The sequence below is a fragment of the Mobula hypostoma genome, chromosome 15 (genome assembly GCF_963921235.1).
Source record: "Mobula hypostoma chromosome 15, sMobHyp1.1, whole genome shotgun sequence".
Lineage (NCBI taxonomy): Eukaryota > Metazoa > Chordata > Chondrichthyes > Myliobatiformes > Myliobatidae > Mobula > Mobula hypostoma.
The window spans coordinates 60726945-60735387 of NC_086111.1; the positions used below are offsets into that span (position 1 = coordinate 60726945).

The 8443-nt window shown below is 44.4% G+C and overlaps 1 non-coding gene across 1 annotated transcript; it reads left to right on the plus strand.

Annotated features, from left to right (window-relative positions):
• The first annotated feature begins 1143 nt into the window (after positions 1 to 1143).
• On the plus strand, positions 1144 to 1215 carry trnaq-uug (transfer RNA glutamine (anticodon UUG)). Its single transcript has one exon. It is a non-coding gene; the product is annotated as a tRNA-Gln (tRNA).
• The last annotated feature ends 7228 nt before the right edge of the window (positions 1216 to 8443 follow it).

The following is an 8443-nucleotide window of genomic DNA, read 5'->3' on the forward strand; positions in this document are numbered from 1 at the left end:
TACCCAGAGGGAATATAAGGCGTTGCTCCTCCAGCCCGAGTGTGGTCTTATCACGACGGTAGGGGAGGGCATGCATGCACTGACATGTCAGAATGGGAATAGGAAGTGGAATTAAAATACGTGGCTACTGGGAGACCCCGTTTTTTTTCTTGTGGACGGAGCGCAGGTGCTCCTCGAAGCGGTCTCCTACTCTAGGTCAGGTCTCACCAATATACAGGCGGTCACACCGGGAGCACCGGGCACAGTATGTCACCCCAACAGACCCACAATGTCGCCTCTCCTGGGGCCCTGAATGGTTGTGAGGGAGGAGGTGTAGCACTTGTTCTACTTGCAAGGTTAAGTGCCAGGAGGGAGATCAGTGGGGAGGGACAAATGGAGAAGGGGGTCGCATAGGGAGTGATCCCTGCCGAAAGCAGAAAGTGTGGGGTGGGGGGAAAGATGTGTTTGGTGTGGGATCTCGTTGGAGATGACGGAAGTTATGAAGAATTATGTGCTGGACGGGGAGGCTGGTGGGGTGGGTAGATGAAGACAAGAGGAACCCTATCCATGGTGGGGTGCGCGGAGGATGGGGTGAGGGCAGACGAGCGCGAAATGGGAGGGATGCGGTTGAGGGCAGCGTTAAGGAAAGCCCCTTGGAAGAAGGTGGGCACCTCCTTGGTTCTGGAATGAAGAGCCTCAACCCGAGAACAGATGCCGCGGAGGAATTGAGAGAAGGCTATAGCGTGTTTTTTTTTACAAGCGACGGGGTGGGAAGAGGTACAGTCTAGGTAGTCGTGAGAGGCAGTGGGTTTACAATAGACATCAGTAGATAGCTGAGACAGAGAGATCGAGAAAGTGCAGGGAGGTGTCGGAAATGGACCAGGGAGGAAGTTGGAAATAATAGGGTCATATGCTCCCATGGCTGTACTAAATGCCAGATTTGATCACATTTTGGAAGTTAGGCAGGCTCAGGACTGGTCACGACTGGAGAGACTGCCCTGGAATTAAATACCAGGTGCTGTGGGGGTTTGACCCCACAAGGGGACGCTCTGTCGGATGCCATGGCAGCATAGCCGCTAGTTACAGTCCCCGCGACCTCGCTAATTACCAGCTCATCCTCAGATAACGATACAAATGACGTATTTCCCTGCTACTTTGCAGGAAGGTCCCATGGTGTAATGGTTAGCACTCTGGACTTTGAATCCAGTGATCCGAGTTCAAATCTCGGTGGGACCTTGAAATATTTTAAGGAGAAAAAAGAAGAGGGAAGGCGAAAATTAAAGAAGCATATTTTAATTGTAGAAGGAATAAAAGTTTATTGTCACCGGCATGTATCGTGAAATTTAACTTAGGAGCAGCAGTTCGATGCAGTACATAATATAGAAGAATAAATTATAGTATATCCGTATTGAATAGATTAAAAATCATGCAAAAACAGAAATAACATGTTTAAAAAAAGTGAGGTAGTGTTCACAGGTTCAATGGCCATTTAGGAATCGGACGTCGGACGGCAGAGGGGAAGAAGCTGTTCCTGAATCGCTGAGTGTGTGCCTTCAGGCTTCTGTATCTCCTTCCTGATGGTAACAGTGAGAAAAGGGCATGCCCTGGGTGCTGGAGGTCCTTAATAATGGACGCTGCTTTTCTGAGACACCGCACCTTGACGATGTCCTGGGTACTTTGTAGGCTAGTACCCAAGATGGAGCCGACTAAATTTACGACCCTCTGCAGCTTCTTTCGGTCCTGTGCAGTAGACCCTCCCCCATTAGCAGACAGTAATGCAGCCTGTCAAAATACTCTCCACGGTACATCTATAGAAGTTTTTGAGTGTTTTTGTTGATATACCAAATGTCTTCAAACTCGTAATGAAGCATGGACACTGCCTTGCTTTCTTTATAGCTGCATCGATATGTTGGGACCACGTTAGGTCCTCAGAGATCTTGACACCCAGGAACTTGAAACTGCTCACTCTCTCCACTTCTGATCCTCTGTGAGGATTGTTATGTGTTCTTTCGTCTTATCTTACCTGAAGTCCACAATCAGCTCTTTCATCTTACTGACATTGAGTGCCAGGTTGTTGCTGCAGCAACACTCCACTAGTTGGCATATCTCACTCCTGTACGCCCTCTCGTCACCACCTGAGATTCCACCAACAATGGTAGTATCATTAGCAAATTTATAGATGGTATTTGAGCTATGCCACACAGTCATGTTTATGTAGAGAGTAAAGCAGTGGGCTAAGCACACACCCCTGAGGTGCGCCAGTGTTGATCGTCTGCGATGAGGATATATTATCACCAATCTGCACAGATTGTGGTCTTCCGGTTAGGAAATTGAGGATCCAATGGCAGAGGGAGGTACAGTGGTCCAGGTTCTGCAACTTCTCAATCAGGATTGTGGGAAAGATGGTACTAAATGCTGAGCAGCATCCTGACATAGGTGTTTGTATTGTCCAGCTGATCTAAGGCCATGTGAAGAGCCATTGAGAAGTGTAGACTATTTTCTAAACAGGCAGATAATTCAAAAATCCGTGGTGCAAAGGAACTTGGGAGTCTTGCAGGATTCCCCAAAGGTTCACTTGCAGTTGAGTCAGTAGTGAGGAAGGCAAATGAAATGCAGGTGGAAGAGCCTACGACGGAGATGAGGAGGAATTTCTTTAGCCGGGGTTGGGGAATATGTGGAATTCATTGCTACAGGCGGCTGTGGAGGCCTGATCATTGGGTGTATATAAGGAGGAGGTTGATAGCTTCTTGATTAGTCAGGGCATGAGGCGATATGGGAAGAAGGCCAGAGAATGGGGGTGAGGGGGCAAATAATGAAACAGTGGAACAGGATCAAAGGGGTCAAATGGCCTAATTCTGCTCCCATCTCTAATGGTCTTATAAATAGATGACAGAAACAAAGAGAAGATGCATAATACAGAAAACATAACAACAGTTTCTGATGGCATTCACAAAAAAGGGAAAGGAATTAATGAGACAGTTTAAAAGAAAGCTGTATTAAGTACATTAATGAGAGAGGTATGAAGAGCTATGAATTAGAATTTTTTAAAATCTTACATCCACCACACAACGTGAGGGAGTAAAAATCTTTGTGTTATGACTCTGTCACAATGTACAGACATGGGAATTTATAAGTCTAATGGCTTGTAGTAAGAAGCTGTCCCGTAGCCTGTTGGTCCTGGCTTTAAATCTACAGTACCGTTTGTCAGACGGAAGTAGCTGAAATAGTTAAAGTTGGGGTGACTGGTGTCCCGGATGATTTTCCAGGCCTTCTTTCTGCGCCTGCTGCTATAAAATGTCTTCAATGGAGGGAAGTTCACGTACACAGATGCGCTGGGCTGTCCGTACCACTCTGTGAAGTGTCCAGTGATCAAGGTTGGTGTAGTTCCCCTATCAGGCAGTGATTCAGCCAGTCAGGATGCTCTCAATAGTGCTTGTGTAGAAGGTCTTGAGGATTTTGGGGCCCATGCCAAACTTCTTCAATCGCCTGAGATGGAAGAAACACTGTTGTGCTTTTTTTTTTAGCCATACAGCCGTTGTGTACAATCCAGGCAGGTGAGATCATCACTGATGTGTATACCGAGCAACTTGAACCTACTCACCCTCTCAACTGGAGTCCCATAGACCTGATTAGGCGGAGCCTGTCTCCGTTCCTCCTGTAATCCACAATCAGCTCTTTTGTTGATTGGACACTGAGGGAGGGGTTGTTATCCTGGCACCACTGTGTCAGAGTGTCAACCTCTCCTCTGTAGGCTGTCTCATCACCGCTAGAAATAAGGTTGATCAAAGTCGTGTCATCTGCGAATTTGATCAATAGATTGGAGCTGTGTGTGGCAGTGCAGTCGTGGGTGTAAAGGGAGTAGAGAAGAGGACCCAGAACACAACCCTGGGGGGCACCTGTGTTGAGGGTCAGAGGTGAGGGAGCCCATCCTTACCACCTGCCGGTGATCCAGTAGGAAGTCCAGGATCCAGCTACACAAGGTGGGGTGCAGGCTGAGGTCTCTGAGCATTCTATCAAGTCTGGAGGGAACTATGGTGTTGAATCCTGAACTGTAGTCCAGGAACAGCTTTCTAACGTATGCATTCTTCTTCTCCAGTTGAGTGAGGACGGTGTGTAGCGCTGTGGCTATGGTAGACGGGTTCTGTGGGTAGGCGAATTATAGGGTGGGTGGCAGCATGCTGCAGATCTAACCTTTAACCAGCCTCTCAAAGCATTTGCTTATAATTGAGGTGCGTGTGACAGGGCGCCAGTCATTCAGGCATGCTACCTTGGTTTCCTTAGGTATAGGGACAATGATGGACGATTTGAAGCAGGAGTGCCCTACGCACTGGGAGCGGGAGAGATTAAGAACGCCCGTGATCACACCAGCCAGCTGTCCTGCCCTGGGATGCCATGTGGCCCCGCTGTCTTGAGGCTGTTGACATGTTGGAATGATCTTGGTACCTCGGCCTCGGAGATGACCGAGGTGCAGGCTGGTGGGACGAGGCAGACCAATAGTTCAGCATGAACTGGATGGGCCAAAGGACCTGTTTCTATGAATCTAAAACTCTAACAGGTGCTTGGAAAATCCAGTTATCTGTCTACCACCTTAAAGTCTGTGACTAGTTAAGAATCAGATGGGACTATTGTTATGTATTTGTTTAATAAACAGTGTAAATCATCAACGGTGCGCAAATAAGTCATTTTAAGTTTAATATTAAACATGTCAAATCCATGAACTACATCATATGTATCACATGACTATGAAAAATGTAACGAATGCACTCATGAAGTGATTGCACAGAGCCTTAACATAGGTTCTACAAAGAATTTTTTCTCAACCTGTTATCTACCTTTGATATTTTTACTTGCTGACATGGCAATATGTTGCATGGCATAAATTAATAGTAATGATACCAACCCATGAGTCCTTTGTCATATTCCAAATTAATAGTTTTTTGGGAACAAGCAGATGTTTAGCAAAATCTCATTATGGGCCCAGGCACAGACAAACACAACAGAGTGAGTGTGAAATAAATAAAAACAATATGGTTTTGGTTTAAAATTGACAATTTGATTATAAAACTGGAGTTAATGTTTACCTCCACTGGCTCACTTCCCAAAGGGACCTGTTATAGTGGTGTTTATTGTTACCAAAAATTGATTAACTGTGTGAATTTAAAATTAGTTAATTTATTTATTCTTTTTTTTAGAGATGCAACGCGGAACTGGACCTTCTGGCCCAACAAGACATCCAGCAACGCACCGATTTAACATTAGCCTAATCATAGGACACTTGACAAGGACCAGTTAACCTACGAACTTATACATCTTTGGACTGTGGGAGGAAACCAGAGCAACCGGAGGAAACCCACGCGGTCACGATGAGAACATACAAACCCCTTACAGTTGGCACTGGATTCCGATGCCCCCGATCTGTAATAGCACTGCACTAATTACTATACTATCGTGGCGTATGACGCGGAGGTTTTTATATTGTAGTGTTCTCAGCCACCAACTGGGATCTTTTTCTTTTAAATACTGTGTCAGATTCTCTAAACCTGGCATTAGACACTGGTGAGTACCTCTTTAATTAAAATTTGAAACAAACCAATTTATATAATTTTGTCAGCGAGCTTTGTTTAGGCTAGATTTTAAAGTCTTGTACCAATCCATTAAAAAAAAATGTGGTCAAGTAATTCAGCCAGATGTGGAAATAGTTCCAAGAGCAATATCTTAAAAGATAGTTTTCCTGATTAAATTATGGCCAGCACAAATTGCTGTTCATAATGATGGGAATAACAAAGGGAAAATCATATTACAGACATGTTTCTAGCCTTCAGCCTCTGTATTCGGTGAAACAGATTGGATTTTTTTCACAGCTTTAATCATTCAAAGATGTTGGTAGACATGACAGGAAATGAGTCAAGTTCAAATAGTGTAACTTCTTTAGAAATTGGGTCTTAACGGTCTGTGCACAGAGGTGAGCTAGCAATAAAAATGCTGCAAATCCAACATTCTCAAGAGCTTTTTTGAAACCATGTAGATTGGAAGGAATTGGCTTGAAACTGATCTCTTTTATGGTGAGGAGGAGGAACTCAAGAGGGAACATCCAGTCCGCACAGCTGCCTGTTTGTGTTGTCAATTTTCACTCGCGTACTGGGGCCCAGCATCATCAGAAGGATAATGTTGCATAAATTCTTGTCAGGCTTCCAGCTGGGTCCAGGCATCGATTTTAACCAATGCCTGAGGTAGAAGTGTCTTGCATATGTCTGTTGGCAGTCCGGAACCATGAGATCCCGCTAACTGTGAGGAAGACCTCTGCTTTACTGAAGAACTATGGGCTGCCATCAGACAGGCACAAGACACTTCTACCTCAGGCGTCAGTTAAAATCAATATCTGGATCTGGCTGGAAGCCTGAGAAGAGTTTAATTTGTCATATATGCCGGGAAAACACTAGATCCTTTTCCTGAAGGATAATGTTTTTGAATTCCCTTTCCTCCTGCTAACAAAAAGCAAGAGAATCCTGTTATGGTTAATTACTACTCAATAAATCAATTCTCAATTGACAGGAAAGTGGTGGAACTCAGTTATCAAGACAACCGCGCTCAATAATAAGCTACTTAAAGAAGCCCCATTTGGGCTTCTTCTGGAACTCCCAGACCTCGTGACAGCCTCCGTCTGAACATGGACTGGATTCCAGAGGTGAGATGAGATGGCAAGTAAGAATTTGACAGAATAGTGCATGGTGAAAGTGAAGTCAACGAGCATGAGAAGGACAACATTTTGGTGTTTCGAGTTATACCTCATGTGAAAGTTAGCAATCGTGGCTATTCGAGGTCAGTCAATCCCAGCACCAAGACGTCACTGCTGGAGTTCCTCAGCAGCGTCCTTGGATCAAACATCTTCAGCTAGCTCGTCAATGATCTTCCTTCTGTGGGAAGGTCAGAAGTGGGGATGTTGACTGGTTTGCAGTCTTTTCACAAGTAATCAACTCTTCAAGTTCAAAGTAAATTTATTGTCAAAGTATGCACATGTCACCATCTGTTTTCTTGCTGGCATTTACAGAAATATAAAGAAGTACAATAGAATTTATGAAAAAATTATTAAAAACTAAGACTGACAACCAATGTGCAAAAGAAGAAAAAATATGTAAATTATTTTTAAAAATATTGATTTGAAGAGTCCTTACTGAGTTGTAAACTCTCCTTATCTTAAGCAATGGAAGCACTAAATACTCTACTCCTCCATAGTAATTTGTTGTATGACATGGGTGATTATGGTCCTTTCATGACCATGATTGTTCTTGGCAAATGTTTCCTACAGAAATGGTTTGCCATTGCCTTCTTCTAGGCAGTGTATTTATAAGAGAGGTGACCCCAACCATTATCAATACTCTTCAGCGATTGTCTGCCGGGCATCAGTGGTCACATAACCAGGACTTCTGATACGCACCAGCTGCACATACAACCATCCACCACCTGCTCCCATGGCTTCACGTGACTCTGATCGGGGGGGGGGGGCGGTGGTTAAGCAGGTGTTAAGCTTGCCCAAGGGTGACCTGCAGGGTAGCGGAGGGAAAGAGTACCTTGCACCTCCTTCGGTCGAGATGTCTCTCGAACTTGCCAACTATCCATAGTAATTATTATCCATATTAAAAGCCAAGATAGCTCTCAATATCAAAATCACAAAAAAGTATCCTTATCTGGCGCTTGAGGTCTCAATCAATGTGAGAGAAAGTTAATTAGTTTGGATTTCTGAAAAGCTAATAAAGAGGCAGACTCACAGAGATGTTGTTAATGGCGTATGTGTTTCTAATTTTGTGATTCATAACACATGTGCACTAGCAAAGTTACCATCCTATGATTAATACAAGAATAGAAAACAATTAGCAATTTATGCTCTTCAGCACATGACATTGTTATACCATTCTGTGCTCCAAAGTTCATTGCAATTACATGATTACATGATGCATCATAGGTCAAGGAATTTCACTTATGAGACACAGATTATCAAATACTGCATACGCAGAAAGTCTGAAAGCAGAAACAGAATGTTAGAATTGTTCAGCAGTTTATATTTCATTTCGGGCTGTGCTGCAGCTGGTGAATCGAGGATTTAATGACCTCCCGTAATTATCCTTGAAATGGCTGGTTTGTTTGACTTTCCTCAGGGCAGGTAATAAGCAACTTTGTTTCTATCAGTGTGGAGTAAAGGTAGTAGATTTACTCCCCTGAAAGGGATTAGAGAGTCCAGCTGCCCACCCGTTTTAATTCCATTTCCCATTGCCATTCTGACTCATCGGTCCACGGCCACCTCTACTGGCACGACAAGGCCTCTCTCAGGTTGGAGGAGCAACACCTCATATTCTGTCTGGGTAGCCTCCAACCTGACGGCGTAAGCATCGATTTCTCGAACTTCTGGTCATTTCTTCCCCGCTCCCTTCGCTCTTTTTCCGTTCCCCTTTCTGGCTCTCCTCCCGCG